General features: G+C 25.7%; 1 protein-coding gene across 5 annotated transcripts in view; it reads right to left on the reverse strand.

Annotated features, from left to right (window-relative positions):
* Positions 1–24,760, reverse strand: part of LOC136969588 (neuroglian-like) — a 146,973-nt gene extending 122,213 nt beyond the window's left edge. For all 5 annotated transcript variants that reach the window (XM_067263815.1, XM_067263839.1, XM_067263832.1 and 2 more), the window contains exon 1: positions 24,603–24,760. The gene's annotated coding sequence lies outside the window, so the exon portion shown is untranslated. The remainder of the gene's footprint in view (positions 1–24,602) is intronic.
* Positions 24,761–25,013: the final 253 nt, after the last annotated feature.

A 25,013-nucleotide genomic window follows, 5' to 3' on the forward strand; every position in this document is an offset into this window, starting at 1 on the left:
GACTTGACGTATCCGGGTCAAACCAACCACGAAATTTTTTAAGGTTCAGACTCGAAACCTTAGAACGCTGGTCCATAGAGCGACAGTCTGACGCCTTTACCGTCTCAGTCATCCGGCAGCAAGCAATGAGTTAAACAACAACAACAACAACAATATTGTAGCAATACATATAAAGTGACGTTCTGTATTATGTTTACATGATATACCAGAATTTTCACAGGCATTTCTTACCATGCGCTTATGAATACTAATACAGGATTTCTGAAGAGTAAGTTACTACTAAAATTTTGATAAGAAATATATATTCCAAGAATATCGACTCGTGAAACATTTCGCCAAATCTGAAATATAAAAATCAAAAATTCTGTTTTCAGAAGTATCAAAGTCGCAAGTTTGAATAAAGTGCGAAAACCATACCAAAGACTTGTGTATGTTCTATATTAGAAAATTAAAACTTACGTATTTTCAATTAACAAGCTCCGAATAATAATAATAAAGGAAAACGTAAAAGATAAAAAGAATTAAACTTTAGTATAAAACTGATAATACCTTAACTCAAATTTTAATTAAAAGATATTAATAAATTAAATCACATGTGTTTGAAAAACTTTTAAACTTTCAGTCCGAATAGTAAATTTACTACGGATTCAAAAAACTTTCCGTTAAATTCATTAAAAATCCACAATAAGTACAAACGATAATGAGATAACTAAAATTGTTATACAAGTTATAATTATTATTCATCCATATGATACTAGTTATTTGGATGAACTGAAATTGTTATTAAGCTTATTAGAAAGTTCATATGAGAGTTCGAAAATCACGGTATATTATTACATAAACGTCGAGTCCTAATATACTGCACAGCACACGCTAATAATTCTTATTGATTTCGGTTCATTATTACAATTCGAAATGCATTTGAGATGCAAGTTGATCGTAATCGTAGCACTCGAATTCAACTTTTATTTAATTAAAATTTAATAACAATCTTAAATATATTATAAATTGATATCGAGCGAAAACAAAGTATTCGTTTAAATCGTTCTGTAAACATTACTAAGTTAAATCACTTTATGCTTTAAAAAGTTTCGAGTAATTGTAGTAATTGTAAATCTGAAGATATTAATCTAATTTAATTTAAAACCGAAAATACATTTCGAATTAGTTGGACTCAATTTTATAATCAATTTTACTTAATTATTAAAATAAGATTAACAAAATTACAAATTTAGTTAATTTATTAATAATTTATGTAATAATTTTATAGTTTGATGAAGACCATCAGCAGCTTATTAATTTATATTTCAAATTTATACTCTTGTAATTTTACTGTTTTTGCGTATCAGATTCACGTACAAACGACTGTAAAAGTAAAATGCAAAATCATAACTTTTTGTTAATGTTTCCAACACATTAGCATTATTTTATATATTGATTAAACAAAAGTATGTTACTCTAATAATAATAAAAATTGGTTAATGTTACCTATAGTTCCAAAATGGCGGCCCGTCTGTGATTCAAGGGAACAGAAGAAAGAAAACAGTGGGGACGCACGTTCTAACCTAACCTAACCTATTCTAATAAATTACCATAATTATTACCAACCAAATTATTAAAATAGTTAGGTTAGGTTAGAACGTGCGTCCCCACTGTTTTCTTTCTTCTGTTCCCTTGAATCAGAGACGAGCCGCCATTTTGGAACCATAGGTAACATTAACCAAAAAATTACATAGTTAAATAAATGTCTATAATTTTCATCTTTATTTTAAAGAAATTTGTACTACACTCGAATCTTCTATCTGAAGGTAAATAGGATAAGATTAATAAAATTTCATTAATAAGAAAATTCTATCATTTCCCTTTTTATATATATATTTTAATCGCATGTGATTTTTCATTTTGACACTAAAATAACGAAACAGGAAAGAACAATCTGATACATTTACGAAATGCTCTTACAGTTCAATAATGTCAACTCTTTGATTAGCCAATTCCTACTGTCGCCGGATATATTTCCTGATTTGAAACTTCGTTCTTTCGATATTCTTATGTGAAATAAATCTAAAGTTAATTTTATGATGTATCAACCTTTAAAAATTGCATTTACGGTGTACGATATTACGAATAAATGCTCCTATTTATTCTTAATACTATAATTTCTTAATACTTAATACTAAATGCTATAAATGCTCCTTTATTTATATAAATATTTCCTTTCTAGAAAGAAATTAGCATAAAAGGATGTCCTGTAATTCAATTCAAAGATTATTTTTTATCTAGTTTAAATTAAAAATAATTAGAATAACTTTCAGCTCTTACTTGAAAAATATAGAGAAGCCGTTAAACTGACATTAGATATCTTTGTTATTTTATTGAACCAAACCATAAAAAAATTCTACAATAAATCTGAGAACAAATACTATTGGATTTTTAACTCAATATCAAAACTTAGGATTTCACTTGCTAGAAAATCTATATACCTTTCTTGTTAAAAAATCTAAAGTAACTTGTACAGTACATAGAAATTCTCGCGAGTAAAGAAAACAAATTATAAGTCTGCAATAATATATTGTTACCAAGAGAACATGCATTTTGTTTTCGAACTAAATCCATGCTTTAAACATTAAATTCTCTTGAAATAGAAAGAAAAAAATGAGAGGAAGAAAGGAGAAATAACAAGAAATAACACTATTTCAATTTCCATACTATATATAGAAAAATTTAATAAAAATGAGTATTTATTTAATATCTCCAATTTTTATGCTTTATTATCTTACCTTTAGGCTACATAAAATTATTTCTACAGTAAGATAATTAAAACTTTTCGATGAAAATTTAGATATTAATTCTTTTTTTTTTTTTTTTTTTTTTGGTACTTTAGGTCTTCTTGCATTAATGCATGTCGCAATAAGAACCTTGAAGAGATATTTAGGACAAGTCTAACACTATTATAGGGGAAGCATGTTTATTTCTTCGAACAAAAATTCAAGCGTTTAATAAACATTACAAAACTAAAAATGAATTCCTAACAAAACAGAAGAAGAAAAACTCTTAGAATAAGTATATGCACTGGTCGACCCATTTCCTCTTATTTACGTAATTCTCTATTTTAGCTAATAATTAAAAGATTAAGCAAAGATAATTTTCAAAAGTATAAACAATTCATTAGCTAAGTACAGTATAATTTTCAATTCTAAAGATGTTTGGATCACCAAGTTTACACGTTGCATTCTTCATATATCTAAAATATAGAAGTACAGTACATTAACATCTAAAAAATTTCAAATGATTTTTATTATAGTTAATATCATATTAAGGTTAAATTAACAGTGAAATTTTCTTATTTTCCAGTATTTTTTCAAAGTTTTCGTAGTATCATTGTATAAAACGTTTCGCTGTGAAGAGATAATATCTTACCCGCAGTCAAAATCTAAATTATGTATGTTAACAGTAACCTTCACCTCTTGCTCTGAGTAAAAAAAATCATATATAATTTCAACACACAATTCACGCTAAATATTACACAATAATTATTTTTATTGTTAAAAAACTGAAATCTTCAAAACAATTCATAAATTTTATGTAAATAAAAAATAAATAAATTACAAACTAATTTAAAAAGTAAAGACTTCATATAAATTTATTTATCATTTTAAATATTTATACCATAAATTTCTACTTATTTTTCATTTTCTTTTTCTAGATAGTTTGTTATAGTTTGTTATTTTATTTACCTTTCAAGTAAATTTATTAAATTTTATATAAATATTTATTACGTAAATTTGTATTCTGACGTGAATGTCTAGTTTACTGACAAAAATCGAATTATGAAAATGCTGTTGGTATAATAAATTTTCATAATTTTTAATATCATTATTTTAAAATTCGTTATATATTATATATATTTATATTCATTATATATATAGTACATGTTTTATGTAAATGAAATACAATCAATACTGGATTTAGCATTACTTCGCTTCTGACATTGAGTGTCGCTAAATCGAGGTTTAATTGTAATTTCAAATAAAGATAGTTTAGATAGTTAGACAGTTAATTTTAGGGACGACCACAGTCAGTACTCGATTTAAATCGAGTACTGACTGTTGTAAAATACGTATTACTACTATACACATTACCTTTCTATGTAATAATTTAAGTTACAATAATAAAATTTTATTACCTACTTTTGACATTTTTCTTCTAATTAATTTTGTCCAACAAGTAGTCAATGATATTTAAGGAAAACTGTTTCAAAAACAAACATGCATTTAAAAAATTAAGACATAAAAAAATATATAAAAAAGCGTCGTTATGAGTTAAAGTAAGTGCGAAGAAGAAAAAAGATAAATGAGAAAGTACTTCTTATAAGATAGCACATTATGATATTACTTGAAATAAATTCTGCATAACACGATAATAAATTTTGTAAATGGTGTTAGATATATGAAAGAGGAGTTGTTCGTTTAGAATCTATAGATCAACTATAAATTAAATGCATTGTAACTCATTCTAAAAGCGGGAGGCATTGCTACAAGATAAGACAACATCGACTTCTAAGTTTATACAATAACTGTTAGACTAAATAGTAGGTATAAATACATATAATTTAACTTTTTACGTTTTACAAGCGCATTTTTTATTTACAATCTTTTCAAGAGCGGAAAAAAATACGTCTAAAACATTAGTAAACTATGAAAAACTAGTTCATATTAAGGAACTATTTGCTCATAAATGTGAACTGGTGTTTTATAGTTTGCTGACTTTTCTTAGAATTAAAAAAGTAACGGGACACTTTAACAAATTTTCTTTACAATATTTGTAAATTTAAACTACTTTGCAAAACGAAATTTAATATTGTACCTGGCATAAACAAAAAAACATAAATAATTATACTCCTAATGCATATAATGCCATTCGTTTATCTTCATTAAATAATCTCTATTCGGTGGCAACGAATCGAATTAAGAATCTCATCCTTCTTAAGTTAACTTTGTTGACTTGTTCTTAGATGACTTCATCAAAATTACAAGAGTAATCATTTTCATCTGTAAAATTATCTAATTTTAAATACATTTATGAAACTAGATTTATTTTCATTATGAAGTAATTCTAATAATATTACAATTATTTTAAAAATGATATTTATTGAAAAATTTTTTCCTGATAAAATGAGCGATAAAATAAGGATAAAATTAAGAATTAATTGATTTATAAAGAAGGTAATATTTAATTATTAATTCATAAATCATAGGGCTTCTTTAAGAATTGATTATTTATATTAAAATTTATTTTTATCAATTTTAATGATTAAAAAATCATTTGAGATACCAAACTATAAAATGATTACTTCTAGAACGTTCAAATGATTCACGGAAAATGTTATTAACAAGAATATATTATCATTTTAGTTAATAATATGCTTATTGAGATGACTCTGAACAACTGTATCAATCAAATTAAATTAATTCCTTTGAAAATAATGTTATGTTAAATTTATTTCATTACTATTAGCTTTAACAAAGATATACAACGTTTTTTACTATTGTCTGTGTAATTATAGACAACAGTAAACACGCTGTGTAGACTACATAAAGTTGCATAAATGTATATTTATCAATGTTGTGAATTATTTATTTTGCGAACTGCATTCAGTTTTATTGGTTGCTGGAATAAAGCAATGCAATACGTGGGCGATCTGCCAAGGGGGATGTCTCCCGGGAGAACTTTACCTACGGCAAACTGGCCCCTATTGTTAGACACGTGAAGAAAACCCGGAAAACACCACGTTGGTCAGGGACGAATCTGCCATCAACTACAAGTATTCAAGGTATTCAATGGCCTACAGTAATGATATCTATTAGGCCACTGATGGGCCTGGACTGCTTTTGGGAAAATACTGTATTATAGAAATTCTACTTTAACATGAATAATTGAAAACATCAAGTTGATCAATTCGTATAAAGGTAACGAAAACAAAGAATTAGAAGAACCGGTACAAGTGTGTAGCACAATATATCAATACTTATATATCCCCCTAAGCACTCAGAAATAAGGGAAGAATTTAAGAGATGAATACAAAAGAATTTTCTGAGTTCCAGACCATTATTAATCCATAAACAAATCGTGTATTCATGATACAATTTATATTCCGCATTGCAAAGAACCAACCAAATGTAAGAAAATGTGTTGTATAAAATATACGTAATATTATAATAAATATTTTAAAGTATTTAGTTTAAAATATTGATAACTAATTTTAAAATCTGTATATATATATATTTCGACAATCTTCTCAATTAGTAGTTGAGCATTTTATCGCGTTCTTGTAAATAGAATTTTGGATACATATATAAATAAAAAATTATTTAAATTAAAAGATAAAAGGAAAGCCTAGATTTTTAACTTATATATTTTTAAAAATTTCAGTTAATATTTATATAGCTCTTTTTTTATATATAACCGCAGGTTAATAATTCATCATTGCAAAGAATCTGATGTGTCAATAACTGGTTTTGTACTCAATTTAGATTCACTTTTTCTTGACATCGTTTTCATGAATTTTTCAAGAACTCTTTTGATTATTCGAATCTGAAATTCGAGTTGAAAGGGAAAATACATTATGGAATTTTCCACTGGGACAAATCACACGAAGAAATTTGATTCGTGAAGAATTAATTGTATTTTAAAAGATCCGCGTAAATACCACCCGATGGAGGCAGGGGGAAAAAATACTCGAATTTTACTAAGAAATGAGGATAACGCAGAGGTTCGAGCTTACGGTTACCTTAGCAACAGAGGTTGACAAATCACAAATAGGGAAAATGGTTGAAGTCCTCTGGTAAATCCAAGTTTCTGAAGAAACATCAATCATTCAGACTTCAACTATACGGAATTTAGAAAAATCGGAACGAGAATGTATTCATGTTCTACAAATATGAACAAATTAATTCTAGAATTAAAAAAGTTCCAATCGTAAACTATAAAATTTAATCTAAGTTCTTTCAAATATTCATTGTTAGACTACATATTTTATTCCAATATAATATAAAAATTGTTTTTTAAAGAGTAATTCTAAAATATTATACTTTAAATAATTTAAAGCGAAAAACATCATATTTTTTATTTATTTTTCTCTTTATTCACAGTATCAAACTTTATCAATATTTGATACTCCAAAAATAAAGTATTAAAAAGTTGAAGTGTGCTTTCATAGCATCAAAAATCAATAAATTCTGATACAAGAATGAAACTTTGATTAAATAAAAGATAATTTCACTATAAATTAACAAAACTTCCGAATAGAAAATTTAATATGTATCGAAATTTTTTAAAATATTTTTTTAAAGATCATAACTTTTTTAAAGTGAATTTCTAAAGAAACTTTTCCCCTCGCTCTCTTCCTTTTTTTCAGCTGTAATTTATTCAAAGTTTAGGACTTTTTTATTCTCAATGTAAGATTTAAAAAAAGGAAAAAGTTATTACAGAAAATCAGGTTAATAAAAAAATAGAAAAAAATCAATAATTTTTGTTTCTATACGCAACGTTATAAGTATTAGCAATCCATTAGCATCAACATTTCTTTCATTTTTTTATAAAAATAAAAAAATAGGTCAATTTATTTTATTAAAATATATTACCGCTATTTCTAGCAGGATTTTTTTCTGTGTTACTATTTAATAAACATTTTCTTAAATAGTATAAAAAATATTTAAGAAAAAAGATTAATAAGTTGATTAAAAATTCGGTGAAATTTAATTTAATTTTTTTAAATAAATTTTCTCAATTATCGAACGTTATCTGCATAAAACAATTACGAGAAATTAATTCGAGCGCACATCATCATTCTTCCCGTTGGTGGTTGAATATTTACTAAGAATAGTGTTAATAAATGCAGTAGTTATATAGAAAAGTCCAGTCAAGTTCGATTTTTGTCGGTCAACGAACCATTTTCTTACATGAATGACATCTGTTGGCGACTGTGAGCCGTAATATCCTATACTAAGAGCAAATCCAGTTTTATTGATGTCTCCAATGTTTTCGCTATATACAAAGAGTGAGTGTTGTTCACATACTGGAATAGAGCATTTCTATAGATGCGGAGGAAGAGTTTAACGATACGTGGAAAGATTAAACAAATTGACGAAATAATTAATCCTAAATTAGGATGTCAAACATGAATGAATCACTAACGTTCTAAGTAAACGATTCTAGTGAAAGTGGATGAGTGTTAGGATATTCTAAGTATTATCCTGTTAAATTCGGTAGTCGCGAAAATCTTATCGAGTTCTCGGGATTTATAACTTCACACTAAATGATCTGGAACTGCGTGGTCAATCTTGCCCATCGAAGAGACCACACCCGTTATATTCTTTATGGCAATTTATTATTTACACGTACGACTGGCAATTTATCATTAGTCGATGGCGTTCTGAATCCGTCTCTGCCATTAAGAATAACTCGATCTTTAAAAAGATTAACCTTACTTTCATCTTTAACAAAAAAAAAAATGGAAGAATGCTATAGGTGTTTTGCTTTTCAAAAAAAGGCTGAGTAAATGTTATTTATAATTAAACTATCCTCGATTCACAATGGTTGCTACTAATGGGATTTTCGTGTGGGGGTGGCAGCCCAGACATATTGGAGACTTCTGACTCAGCTTCCCCTCTTGTTCCCCAGGACTGCAGTGACATCATCCGCCTCGCCCCGATGAATAGCTGAATATTCTGGTTTACGATCAGGTAAACTGGATCGTATCACGAATTGCATAATTCCTCGGAAGCGTAAAATACGAAAATTAGATAAGAATATTAAAATATATGAATATATTTCGGAGTTAATAAATATTTTAAATACTTTTTAAAGATTTCTTTTTAAAAAGAAAAAGAAACAAAAATATAGCTTAATTTCATTATAAAACAGTATTGATCTTTATCAATTTTCAATAATGGTCAATTTTATGTTCATGAGAAAAACACAATGTTTAATGCCTTCTACTCCATTGAAATTTTACATAAATGTCGTGAATATATTTTTAAATGTACCGTATAATAAAATGTATTATATTTTAAACTAAAATGTTTTTAATTTATAATATTTATCGTCTACACGTTATCATTATATAATTAATTAATATTTCAGTATGGTTAATGTGTTGCCTATTATATAATGAGCTTTTATTTATCAAACTAATTATAATTCCATTTGTAAGTTAAATTAACAAGAATCCAATAACTATTAAAGCTATTTAATACTTTTCATTAATCAATAAGGCTCAGTTTAACAGTTTAATAAACGCAACTGAACTATAATAAATTTACGCTCAAATTTAATCCTGTATAAAGTTATTAAATAATATTTTTTAAATAAAATTTAATAGAATAAAGTCGTTAAAATAATTTCTCTTTCTATGTTAAAAATATTAAAACAAAAAAGTACAGTATATATATATTTTTAAAGTTATTCTAGGAATTTTATTCCGTTGGTTTTTAAAATATATGAAATATTTAATTCAAAAATTTATGGGCTAAACCTGTATTTCCCAACCAGAATGCCATTAAAAAAAAGGATATCTTGGTGTGTCGCGAAATTAAAATTATTTAAAATTGTACTACTTCAACCATGTAAACTCATTTTTAATTTTTCAAATGCTTTCTTCGAATTTAATATTTAAATTAATTTTTTAACCGAAAAATATTTATCATTTTTTCAAAATGAAAACAGTAGAACTGATTAATTGTTATCATGATAAAAAAAACGTGATAAGAAAGTTGTAGGCGAGAAGTAAATGTATTTATATAGCAGATGATAAAGCAGCACACGCTGAACAAAATATTAGTTTTACAGTATAAAGTGATATGAACTGTAAAGCCAATTAATCAAATAGCTATTTATGATCTAGATATCATATATTGGCACGCTTGTCTAAGAGTAAAAAATAAATTTTACCTCCTTATATAAACATTTAGGATAAATGCCTACACGAAAAAACGTGGGAAGTGTTGCCTAAGCAAACAGCCTAACATAACGCTTCGATCAAAATAATAGAGAAAAAAATAAATTAAAAACTAAACAGTTATAAACTATATAGAATTAAATTTATATTAAAATCAATTATTTCAATTTTAAAATATTCGTTAAAATAGCCTTTAACAACTTATCTTAAAACATGTCAGAATTATATCGAGATTCTAATTGAGTAATTAATATAATTATTAAGTAAAATTTAAAGCAAAAATCGAATTTATTTTTAATTATAATCTAGCTTAAAGCAAAACATTAATAGATTTAAACGAATAATATAATAATATATCTAGCACAGTAGCAGGGTTATTTATATGTCTGCAATACCAGCTGTCTACGCTAACAGTGTATCAATAATGAATACTTTTTTTACAGAGATGTAGAGCAGTCTTTTATAATCAATAATAAAGTGAATGTCCTACTATACCTACAAAACATATAAACACTATTTTAGGTGTATATAATATACTTTTTTTATTATAAATAAACCCAAAATATCATTTAAATCGCAACAGAAAATTGTATAGGCTATATAAAAATGTACAACTTTAACTAAGCTATTTTATAGATATTAACTAATATTTAAAATACCCAGGACTTTCAAAATGCATCACGTATTTCTTTCTTTCTTTTCTTTTTTTTTAAGAAAGAAGATATGAAAATATGCTACAAGTCCAAGAATAACAAACAAGCATCTCTTTTCAAAACAATTCCAGATAATTTATTAATGTTTAATGTTCATATTAAAGTAAGAAATCGTAAAGTTCTGATTCATGACAATAAGCGTTGCAATTTATTCGACGAAAGCGCTGAATCAGAATTACAGTATGCCTTGTCCAGGTGAATAACCGACCATCTGCTGCAGCATTTGGGGTTGAGGTTACCATGACAACGGACGTATCTTGTATCTCCCGTCAATCAGGATATTTCTACTCGGATAAATAATATAACTACTGAAAATTTAGTTTTCTTCCTATATAAACAAGCGATTGTTCGTTATGGAAATTAATTATAAGTGGCCGCAATTATGTGTGTTTCGGTTTTGCGATGATTAGATGAGAAAGAACCGCTGAACGTGACAAAGTTGATCACGAGAGGGTGGGTTTATGATTATTGAGCGACTGAGTCCTCAGAAAGCGTGATGAGAGGAAATCGAGCCCGACATCTGCGCTTGGTTGGCACACAAACCTAAGTACAAAAAAAAAAAATGTTTTCCCTGTCAGGAGCTATCAATGTACTGTACAATCCCTAAATATATTACAACATAATATGGATGCCAGATATATTTTTTGAATTTCATTTTTTCTGTGCCTGACAATTGAAATTCGATATATTTCTATAAATTTTATATTAATGTATTGAAGAATCTTAATGTAATTAACGTATAAAAATGATAGTTTTGTACAAAGACTTAATTTGAATTTCTTCAATTTATAAGTAAATTAATTATAAAAAAGATAACAATTTAGTCTTTATGATGTTTAACTAAATTTTTAGCCATCCCGTATACATGATTTCAATATATATTATAAAATTATTAAGGTATATATATATATATCTTAACAACATTTATTTAAATTATATATATATATATATGTTTTATTAATTCATAAAATATTCAAAATTTAGTTACTAAAGAAGTAAATGTAATAACATCAGACTTATTGCGGTAAGAAAAATTTTCGGTAATGGCATTTTTGAAGAACTTAATGGAAAAAGTATTCATATTAAGATCTAAAATGGAAAAAAAATTCTATTTTAGATTCCTCTTTGTTTAATTTTTGTAAATAAACGAATTAAATTCTTTAATTAGTTTATTTATAAACAGGAATTTATGAAGATATATCTTCATAAATTCCTGTTTTTCTATATATATGATATATATATATATAGAACGATATATTGCTTTAAGCAATGGTTAAAGTAATACATTTAAAACGTCTAACAACTTTTAATGGTAATAAAAATAATGGAAATATGCATCTTTAATGATAAATATTTTACTGTTGAAACGTTTTTAAGAAAACTGTATAACAACCGAGTGAAACTATCTTAATTGTGTAATTTGCTAGATACTTTTCGAGTTAGAAAGCAAATTTAGGAAGAGGAAAAAATTATTTCGAAATTAACACATTAAGATCTGCATAAATTCAGCTAATATTTATAATGGAGAGCTGTGTTCATAAAGCGTGGCTTTTTAAAAGTGCACGCAAAATGGGATGCAGAAATGCAGAAAACTTTTAATCTTTTTTTTTCCCCTTTATGATAGCAAATTACTTTTACTTTACATATTCTTAAAAATAATACTTTTGAGAAGTTATAATTTCGTTTTAGTTTGACTTGATATCCTTTTAATAAATGTTCCATAGATAATAAAATATTCTCGATGTACTGTACAGTAATTTTATCATCTAAGGAACCGACTTTTGGCTATCTTGGACCATATTTAGAACATATGAAATTTTTATTATTTACTAAAATCTACTTTATAAATATTATTATTATTATTATTTTCTAATTTTTACAAGTGAATAATATTTTTTTACATTTAATATTACTTTACGTAGAATTTTTCAATAAGAAATTCTGGTAATTTTTACAATAATATTCAATTATTCAACATAATTCGATTTGTTAGACTTCATCACTGTATATTGAGAATACATTCTATTTATAAACGTTGTATTTGAAGACTTGTGTAAAGATTTTTTTATTATTATTATTATATCCATAAGCTCTGGGAATGGTTTTAAAATAACATGTTAATTCCTAGTAATGTTTTCTCTTAAGAGTTTTAACTGAATTTAAAAACAAGGAACTTTAAAAACACTATTTTATTACTTCACAAAACTTACCATTAAATAAAAAATTCTATTATTTTTGTTTTAGGTCGACAAACTATATATTTAATCAAAGCTAATGCCAATCGAAAGTGAAGTGTTGCAAGATGATAAATACATTGTTCTGTCGATTACTTTTGTATTTTTGTCCTTACGAGCCTTAAATATTTATAATCGAAAGAGGATATTATTAAACGCTTAGTTTTTTTTAAACACTATCAACCGAGTTAAATCATGGCTGACCGAGTCTGTCGTGATAATGTCGACAGCAGAGGTAGAAAAATGGAAACCGATTGGGAATCGATCCTAGACTTTCCTGGTGATAAGCAGGAGGGAATACCGCTGACCATCCGAGCGATATCATTGTGGAAATTTTCGGAAACATCAATTTTATTTCAAACTTTGTTTCTATTATGTACGAATGAGGAACCTTTTTAATTCAAAAAATAAATACATGTGATTTAAATTATACATAAAGAACAGAATAATCAGACAATCTATATGATAATTTAATAATGAACCGTCAGAAATTATATTATCTGTGAGACACGGTATTTTATATTATTGTGTGATCAAAATAAAGTATAAGAAATATATAACTTATCTAAATTGATAATTAAACGTGTAAGATTTAGATACTTACTATTGATTTTATATTAACACAAAATGCCTTCTTTAAATAAGTTTTCTTCTCTCGAATGCAATTTTTTGTAATGAATTCTATAATAATAAAAATGCGGAATGAAAAATTCCTATATATCTGCAACTGATAACACTAACAGATGTAACCAACTCAATCATGTAAAATATATAAAGCATATATTGTTTTGGTAAAATGGTTGCAGAATTTATTTAAATTATTAATAAAATTCAAAATATACAAAATCCAAAAATACATTTATGAATTTTAAATTAAGTTCTTTATATCAATCCCATAAATGTTTATATATAGCAGGAATAAAGAAATCGATAAGGACCATCCAGGAATATTAGTTTTTATCATTCAAATTACATATTTCAAAGCAACGTTTTACCGTTAAGACCAGTAATTATTAAAATAAAAATTCTAAATATTTCAAAAATACTTTTCCATAATTTTTCTTTAGAAAATTAACTGAAATATCATTAAATTTTGCAAACAAAACCATAATCGAACAAATGATAAATACGTTTAATAATAAATAAAAATAAGTAAAATACTTTTTAAAAAATTACAAGCTGATAGTTCGTATTATTGATAAAATTCGAAAATTAATTGTAAAATTTTATAATAAAAAGTTAAAAGAAAAAATTTTATATCGGAAAACTTGAATTAATTATCTGAATTTCTGTGATTAAAATACTGTATGAAAAATGTTTGGTTTGTACGAAATTAAGATTTAAGATTCAATGGTTGATGATTTACGAGAATTTAATAAAGTAACAAATAAATTTATCAGAGATTATTAAAATGCATTAACTACAAAATTAATCTTAGTTTAATGTACGTACATTATTATAAAATTCTTAATAAATAGAATATTCTTAGAGAAAAGGTTACGAAAATATTCACTCAAAATAATTAATCTGTAGAAAATTCAGAATAATTACTTTCTTACGGTTTATTAAAAGAATTCTTTAAAAAATGTAATAGTAAAATAAATAAAAAATTATGTTGTAGAAATCAATATAAAGTTTATCATCAATAAAGCATTAAATATTGAGTAAAAAAAAAAAAAAAGTCATTTCTATTATTTTAAGACAAATAAACTGAAAATTTATTTATTTATTTTGTAAAATATTAATTATAATTTAAAATTAACTTTTATCAAAAACACTCATAAAAAATGAATTTAATAAATAAGCCTTTTTAAAAGTTTTAACGGAAATATTTATTTTCTCTATTTTAAGTCTCTCAAACTAATTTAACAGCTTAAATATTACGTGTAACTAAGACAAAAGTTGCACGTAGAATTTAAATAGATGTTCATAAATTATTACACTTTAGAATAAGTAGAATTAACAACAAATATATATATTTGAACGGATAGAAGAGCGCTTCTATTTTCAATTCATAAATACACTCAAACTTCGATTTAGCGCTAGTATTCGCCTCTGAAATAGTACTAAATCGAATGTGGACATATTACCTCGAACAATAAAGATTTTATATAGAGCAATGAAACATATACACGAGTTGAAGCGTGTGAAAATCACGTAATTTGGTGATAATGTGGCTTGCAATGCAAAATCATACACTGAGAAATTCACAGATACTAAAAAGGTTTCTTTAAATAATTTTTTAAAAATTGTAATAATAAAAACATCTATTTAATATTTACATGGAAGGTTCATTGGTGGTTAACCTGGAGAAAGTTATATTGAGATTTAAATATATTATAAATGGTAAATATATACAAATACAACTTTCTTTTGTGAATTTCTTGCTTTTAATTATCCAAAATTAACTCACATTTTTTATCTTTATTCAAATGCTAATATATTAAAATTTAGTGATAAATTTTTATAAGGTATTCGTAACAATATTTCTAAATTATAATTTAAATTATTATAATGAATCGTGAAATAAATATAAATATTTTTATATAATTGTAAAGGTTTTGAAATGATTTTAATAAATACTTAAATGCTAATACAATCAATAAAATTACGTGAATCTACATTACAAATATTGTAAACAAAAATATACATTTTTTAAATTTGCCATAAAAAGAATTTGCAAATAATATCTTTAAGCGAAATAATTCGAAAATTCTGTATTAAAATTCAAAGAATCTATTTGTTTTAAAATATAAATATTTATTCAAGAACAAGAAAGATCATTATATTTTTTGTATTTCGATTTATAATAACTAATGATTTATTAAATAACGTTGTTTATATGCTTTAAAAAATTACTTTTTTTTAATATTTAAATACGAAATTAAAAATAAAAATAAAATGTTTAAAACTTTTATTTTATTTTTTTTACTTAAAAGTATTTATTTAAAATTAAAACACTTTCGAGTAAACAAAAACTTTTAATAATTTTGATTTATTTTCCTGATTTTTTTATTTTATTTTTTGCAAATTATAATAAATCTATAACAATAAAAAATACAGCTAGATAAAAGATTGGACGTTCAATTTTAGCACTTTTTATTTTTTAAAAAAATATTTATTAAATAAAAAAAGATGAAAGAAAAATTTTATAAGTCTAAAAAGAATTAAATTTTATCAAAGTTTTTCAATTTTTATAATAACAATCATAAATCTCAACTGTAAAAAAACAAGAGAAAAATATAATGAAGGTAAGAAAAATCAATAAATCCATAATCAGTAAAGAATTAAGTGATAAAATTGATTAGAAAAATGACTAGAAAACGTCCCATAAAAAAATGATTAGTTGTTAAATACAGTAAAATACATTGAGGAATAAATATATATTTAACAATATAAAAGTCATTTTAAACTATAATGAAATACCCAAAAACAGTTCAAATTTCATTTCCGTATATTATTATCATTTAAAATAAATCAACTTCTAATTTTAATTTAATGAGTAATTGCATATCATAATTTTTATGTTTTATTAGAGTTTTATCTAATTACTTAGATTAGTAGTAGATTAATTTAAAATGTGTCTTAATTTAATTTGTCAATTAGAATACTGCCAGTAGCGAATAAAGAATAAATGCGAAATTGGAAGTAAAGAAAAGAAAAAGTACTAGTATCCATTTTGGATTGCGGCAATTTACATTAGGACACTATCTTACAGAAAAATCAGTTTACTAATACATTTGTTTGATGTATTTACTGTTAGTCTACTTAATTAATGCTTCTTCTTTAAATTATTATTATGGCTTATCGTTTATGTTTCATGGATAATCTACTGTGATTACTTTTATCTCAATGTAAGCTCTCCAATTTTCATCTATTAAATATCACAGATCTTGTTTATCTAGGACAGAGACTGTATTCATCATTATCTTAATCATGTCAGCTGTTACAGCAAAGGCTATTCACTATGTTATTAATGTTTTCTAGATAAAATTATAGGTATAATTTCGCGACAGGTAAAAATTAAACCTATATAACAATTAGGATAAACGCTTGTAATCTATCGAAAAATTAGTCTCTAGTAATAAAAACAAAGTCATTTTCATTCGTCAATTTTTTACTACATTGTAATTGTTAAAATATAAAAATTTTGCTTAATTTATCTTTAAAAAATGTTTTACTTTGATAACTATTTATGAACTTATATATGAAAAATTATTTAATTTTAATAAAATCAAAATTAAAATCAAATAATCATAAAATTGTAACCAATTATTTTTAATGAGATTGTCTTAGAAAATAATTTCGATTGAGAAAATTGATTTTTAAGTATTTAAATTAACTCTCGAAGAGAACGTTTTAACCGTATTTTTAATTTAGAAACACTTCATTTGTAACTTGTTGAACATGTAAAAATATTTGACAAAGAGAATTTGCGTATAAAATCAATAAAAGTTCCTTAAATTTCAAAAAATATCGAAATCTTTAATTTAGAAAATTCTACTAATTTCATCCAGCTATTTAATTACACCACAGAAAAAAATAAATAAATAAATAAATAATATTAAATAAATAAATTCTAGAGTGTAATTAAATAGCCTGATTAAATATATATAGCATGATATATATATATCAATAGAAACTTCCAAAGAAGACAGCAGTAATTGCAAAGACGTTTAATTAAATGAGCATTTAACAAAGCAGCACATCTAGAGAATCACACAATTCATTCTCTGGAAAATCTGAACGAAAAGGAATTCGTGGGCATTCGTCGAATTTGTTTTCATCTTTATAAACAGAAAACTATCATAAATCTTCTATTGTCTTCAACTATGAAAATATAATTACAATAAATACCCGTGACAGTATTTATTGTAATTATATTTTCTTAAAAATTAAATTATAAATTTACGGAAACATTAAATGTATCATGCACAGAATTATATATATAGAAGTATATAACTTGGTAATGTTTTTTTTAATGGTTAAATTATATATAATCATTACGGAAATCTGTTAATAGCAGTGCGACAACTATAACGAGCTTGCAGTAAGAGTATCACAATATTTCTATTCAAATATTTTTTATTTGCGTATAAAACTTTTTTTATTTCTGTTTTATAGTTTGATATGCATTAAAAAATTAGATAATGTATTAAATTTAATTTAAATAAGCTAAGTACTGTAATATTTAATGAATGGATTCGATGAAAAAAGTGCAAATATTTTATTTCAATCCGTTAAAGAGTTCAGTTAAACGTGTCGTCCTAATTACAAAAATGAATATCAAAATGATCAAGGAAAATAAACTACGCTTCGTATTGTATTTCAGTCACACTAGGATCTTCTGTTAATTTTGTCCTAGTGAACGTAACCTGTAATTTAAGCGAAGTGCCCTACATCTCGTAAATTGATCATATCTTTCAAGTGGCATATAACCACACCATAATAAATAAATTATTTTAAGAAACGTAAAGTTTAAGTTTCCGTCTAATTCAGAATGCTTAATTTTCTTATTAATTAAATTTAATTATAACTTTAAAGGCATATAAAAATTTAATAAATTAATTGTTTAGTGACAAATTTTAAAGCTATTTCTGACATTATTATTAGCGTCATTTATTTAAATCAGATATTTTTAACTACAGTAACCTTCAAAGTTATTAATAATTAATAAGGATTAAAATATTGTATTTTAAAATACTATAATTAATCCATAGTTTTTTGATTGAATAGCCTGATGACACCATTCAATTTCGCATTGACTAACGTGTAATAAAACTTCTACAGACGAAGTTCAAATGTTAACATCTGCATTAATAAAACTAAATGCAGTAAAGTTTCCTCTTATAATTGCTGGTATAATTAATTTTTTTTTCTATAGAAGTTAAAGAAGTTATCAGAAAATTTCATATTTTTTTAAATACGAATTGAATTTGCATAACATTTGATCCAGAAAATGTAGCAAAAAGTGTGTTTAAAAAACATTATCGAATATTAAAACCCTGATAATGAATAAATTAAAATAAAATTAACTTTAATTAATGTATTAAGTTATTAATTTTTAATATTAGTATCAAGATATATATATATATATATTTGTGTATGGATTGCATTATTCATTTAACCGAATGTTATATAAATCTAATTAATTAAGTTATGAAATAAGCAGTAAGACACAGAAAATGGATGGCGAATTTACATCTAATTTATCTGGAAACGACTGATTACCGAATTGTGAGAAAAGGAGCGATAAATATTAAATGGTGTTCAATGTACATTGGCATTTACAGGTTTGTCTACTATTGAAATTATTTTTCCCACTTAAGTTTAATTTACTTAAATGGACAAACTAAACAAATTAAATTGACCGTTTTGCTACAAAGCTTTTGTTACGTTTCGAATTTTTTCCATGATATTTATTGTAAACACTTGAACTGTACAAATATATACCAAGTAAATATTTTAATTAACTGTAAACTAACTTCAATTCGAATTTACAAATTAAGGAATTTAATTTTACTTTTTCTAAAATGCTAATCGTTAAACACGATTTTATTCTTCAAAAACGAAAAATGCGAATATCTAAATTAATTTAACAAATACCAAACAAAATACAAACGCCTAAATTAAAATTTCATTTAAGTATTTTAATTCAAAATTTTTGGCTAAATAAAAGAAAATGTGAAAGGAATGGCGTATTATTAAACTCTTAATAAAATTTTAATACGTTTAACGTTTGTAAAGGTTATATTATGAACGTGAGAATATTTTTTCTGCAGAGAAAAATGAAGCATTAGTGGTTTGTCAAAACAAAATTCTTAAAGTGGAAAAAGGAGGAGGAAAGGAAAAAAAAAACTAATTAAAAAGTAAGACATGATTGCGTTTCTTTGTTGCTGCTAATTTCAAGAAGAATAAGTCTGACAGCATGTTGAGTTTCCTGACATTTCCATTTTCGATTATGTCTTCATTGGAAAAAGTAGCTCTGTAAAGATGCAATTAGGAAATTATTTTTATGTACTTGTTCCATATTACGTCGGAACTAATATAATTTATTTCGGGGGAGTGCACTTATTTACTAAGTTAAAACAATTAAAAACTTTTGATTTATTTTAATTAAATCGTACGCTATTTTATTTGTACCCTGGGAAAAACGAATATGAAATTTGAAAATTTTTAATTACCTTTTTAAATTTCATTATTTAATCAATTCTCAAAAAAAAATAAGAGAAAAAAATAGACGAACTGATTTAAATGGAATTTTGTCATTTATGCAACCAAAACTTCGGGAGAATTTTTTTAATTTTTGCCATTATTGCCATTTTCTAAATTTTAAATTCTAAAAAATGTTATAAGTATTTAAAATATATTATGATTAAAATTCTGTTATGGATTATTTCGTTCGAAAAGAGAAAACGTACCTAACTGGCATCATGGAAGCTTCCTAATCATTAATCGATACTGCCGAAATTAATTTTACTTTCTACCATAAAACCACCAATAAGTTATTACACAAAGAGAATGAAACCATAAATTAAAACTCTTAAATTAATTTTTTTGATTGTCTACCAGCAAAGAAATGTTCCATTATGTAAATTTTGGCACTAATCACATTGAATTGAATAATATCTCTATCATTTCCACTGATTTAAATACGAAAGCATAGACACAATAAAAAAAAGAAAAAATTCTGACAATAATTCAATTAAGATTATCGCGCGTACATCCACAATTGCTTCAAACTTACATAAAATTCAATCACTTTAATATTATTTTTGCTTCGATGGCTTTGAATCATATTTCGCGATATTTGCACCTCATTGCCTCTTTTAGAAATTCAGTCCAGACTTAAGAATGAGGGTTTGGTGTTGCTTTCGAGTTTAATTTTTATATCTTTAAAAAAAAAAACCGAAAATAAAATAAATTCATACAAAATGTGAAACTAGATGCAAATGAAAACACAACAATTCCTATGGAACTGAGAAGAAAAAAAACTGTTTTTCTTCCTCATCCTTTACTCTTGAAATTATACACCATCTGTTGTAATATAAAAAATATATTTTAAAATTAATATAAATTATTCTTCTTAGAAGCGAATTGTGCCAATAAAATTTGATAAATCAATTTTTTTAATGATTTAATTCATCAGTAATTCAGATTCGATACATAATTCCATTTATTCTAACGCCAAACTTTTATTTATCATTAAAAACTGATTTAGCCCGAACAAAGTTTAAGTAAAAAATTGATTCATAAATTGAAAAAGTGTTATTTTTAGAGGCTTAGATGTTTGTTTTTCTTTATATTTTATTACTTATATGATGATAATCAATACAAAAACAAAAAAAAATTGAATGTTCTTTTGTAAGAAAAGAGGCCAAGAAGAAAGGATCTCAAGAACCCAGCTCCTCAAGAACAAGTCAGAAATTGTTGTCTAGATAAAGTAATCCCTTATATCTTCCGGATGAGTTCGTTCAATTGCTTTGTAATAAATCCTATACCTAAAAAAAAAAGAATACTTGATAGATATGACGGAAGTCTGTCTTCTTCTGTCACAAAGATCGAATAATATAGCGAGAAACTTGTTTGTTAAATCTAAATACAGTCGAGTTATCTAAAGCGACACACCCAAATTTTAATTATAAAGACAGATTGAGCCTTCCTTTCTATATTCCGCTATCGCTTATTTTTTCATTCAATCTTCAAGTCGTAAAAAAATTCTTACAGTTGTTCTAGAATTTATTAATCGTAGACACCATAATTAAGTTTTAAAATAGGTCAGACTTTCTATTCATGATATATATGTATAAAAAAAATAACGGAATTCCTTCTCGAATATTGTCATAATTCAAATTTTGCGTGGGTATGATATGTGTCATCGATCAGAATATAACTTCCGTTCAAATCCTGTCACGGATCTTTGAATAATACTTTTTAACCAGAAAACCGCAGATGGAATGAATCAGAATATAACACATCCCTTAAAACGAGTAATGATAATAAAATTATTCATTATTAACCGTTAACTAAAAAGTTAGTTTATTAATTATTAAAGAGAGTTTTCAGAACGAAGGAAAGAAAAAAAAAACACTTTCCTGTGTCAAACATAACCTTAAACTTCCTCTCTAATTAAGAAATTTGATAAAATATCCGATATTCACGATATTAGACTTAATCAAAACAAGTCTTGGTATGAATTAAGGGGGTAAAAATCCAATTTAATGTATCAAATTCGCGGAAAAAATCTTGCAGAGCATATCCACTATATATTATACTATCAAGCAATTTTAAATTAATTGAAGAAGTTGATCTTCATAATGTATACCAATTTACTTAAGCTTCCGAGATATTTTAATTCCGACACAATAATAATGGTTAGTCCTCGTAACAAGAATACAAGTTAAAGATTACATCCAAGACGTTCAAACAATTTCCTGTCTCCGTCCTTCAGCAGATGACGCTAATACTACAAGTGGACATAATAGCATACGTCCGCCTTCTGCTACGGGGCGAAACAAGGAGCTAAACAAACACGAAAAACTGCAACATTAAGGCTGATCTCCCTTTTTCCCAACGTTAATAAATAGGTTTGTTAATTACTCACCTCGAAACAATAAAAAAACGATATTCCATTTATCTAAATTAATCTTTAACTTCCTCTCTTATTAATAAATTTGATAAAACATCGAAGTACAGTTATTTAAAAAGCGTACAGTTAAAAATAAGCTTTGATAACTTTAATTGTAGAAACAATTAATAAAAATCAACTTTTCTTTATAGTTCTGTAATTCCAATCGTTTAACCTATTGTCTTTAAATATTGTATTTCGTTCGAATAAAAAAAAAGAAAGGAAGAAACAGAAATAATCCTAAAATATGTCAGTGAACATTTATTCTAATTATTCAAATTACTCGAACCGAATTAGCCTTTAAGATGAATTTTTAATAGATGATAAATGCAAATCGCTTAAGCCAATTATAACAACAGTTCAAGATGTTGCCACATAAACAGAACGGATCTTGAAAACGTTTATCAAATATATTCATGAAATTATCTTACACACACATATATATAATTATAACTTTTGCAATTTATTATTTTCTTTTTAATTAATTGAAAGCACTATTAAAGTTTGCCAAATAAGTCCGGAAATATTTTCTTAGAGCATAAACTGGTCAAAAAGAAAGAAAAAAAAATATTAGTTTATATCCATCGTTTCAATATCGTTATCGTTATTTTTTTTCTCTATTTTCGATGCTTTAACCGTGATATGACGATTATGGCAGATTGCCAAGCAGTCAGAGCAGGTGCTGCTTGATAGAATTCCATTTTGTCCAGAAAGGCTTCGATCTCTCAAGAAAAATAACAAATGGCAAACGATTGCCGACTTCGCGACTAAATTTCGATTTGAAAACTTCCAAAAGTAATGCCAAAACGAAAACGGGCATACTGGGAAGGAAGCTAATTTTCCAAAATCCACAAAGGGGTTGCTATGGTAACGGCTATTTTGGCTAAAATCACCAACAACGTCAGATACAACTTTAATAATAATAATAATAATAATCAACCAAAATTGACTTTTTCCATTAAAAATTCATGATTCCAGTTAGTTGATCCAGTTACAAATTAACCGAAAAAATCTACAGAAAGATCTAAGTTAAATCTTTAAATAGACAAAATGGAAGTATAATTTGTTATTTTTTCCGATTATCCAGCATCAATTAATAACGTCTTACTCCATAGGTATATAAAGTCTGCACGGACGAAAGGAGAGATTGCCATAGGCGAGGTCAGAGGTGCTGAATGAAACAATGCTTAGAATGAATTATTGATTATCGTAGATGATTTATCGATTCGGATGACAAAATGTTTAGTTAGATAAAAAATCGAAATGGGTCAATCTGAAATTCGATAAAATAGCACTATTTCAAAGGCACAAAACATGTACAGTAAATGATGCGCTTCGTTTATTTTGACATTTTTCAAAGGACCACGTTGTGACCGAACGATACTTCTAAATGATATCCGACATCACGCACGGATCAACAATTTTTCATTCTTCATATAACTCTATTAAAAACTCGATTTTATGCACACAATTTGAAATTTATAACCCATATCTGCTTATATAAAATAAAACAGATAGTTTCTTATAAATATTTTATAGTTATAAGTATGAGATTCCATATTATAACGTTAAATTTACATTAAATCATCATTTTGCCTCAAGTGTCACGAATTTGTAGGACTTTTTAACATTTTTTTTTTTTACAATTTAAAAATATTAAATGTCTCGCCTCTCTATTGTATAATTAGTAATGAGGATAATTTATTAACTCCGCGCTTATTTCATCTCGTAGAAAATAAAGTGGGTAACAGTGAGAAAATTGAATTAGAAAATTTTGAAATTTAAAAAAGTGAACGCGTTCTCTGAAAACGAGAACTTAAATCGAATGAATTGAATTAAATTTTCTTATTTGTTTTCACTAAATATTAGTTTAAAAGAGGATTTCTGTTGAAGAAAACGCACAACATGGCATTGTTCTCACTGTCAAGATATACACAGTACAGTATGTCACGTCTGAATTTGGCCACTCCTCATTCGATCGCTTTTGTCAAAATATATTTTCGCAAAACTATATCAAAGCGAAGAAGATAAAAATGAGTAAAAGATAAGAAACGACAAGGAATACTTACCCAGATTACAAAACAGCCACCTTCACCGATGTATAAAGCTATCAAAGCAAACCAAAATCTGACCGGCGACCCCAACAAAATCGACCCTCAACCAACAACCCGCCAACCTGCAGTACAGAGAATGCGGCGTCCTTCTGCATTACTGCGCACGCTATGACGTCATCGGCCGCAACGTCACAATAGTTAACGCTTCGTCCGTTAGATGGCAGCGCAAAGAAGGGTACCATTTTCAACAGGCTGCTTTATACCTACTCTTTTAATTGGTGAAAACAGTAATCAATTTGTTATAAAATAAAATTTTAAAAAATTATTTCAATCACGTTATTATACTTAATTGATATTATAATATTTAATATCATTATTAAGAATTTATATTATAACCTTCCTCATCTGATTGAATTAATGTTATAA

This window comes from Centruroides vittatus, unplaced genomic scaffold (genome assembly GCF_030686945.1).
Source record: "Centruroides vittatus isolate TY-2023 unplaced genomic scaffold, ASM3068694v2 contig_1035, whole genome shotgun sequence".
NCBI classification, from domain to species: Eukaryota; Metazoa; Arthropoda; class Arachnida; order Scorpiones; family Buthidae; genus Centruroides; species Centruroides vittatus.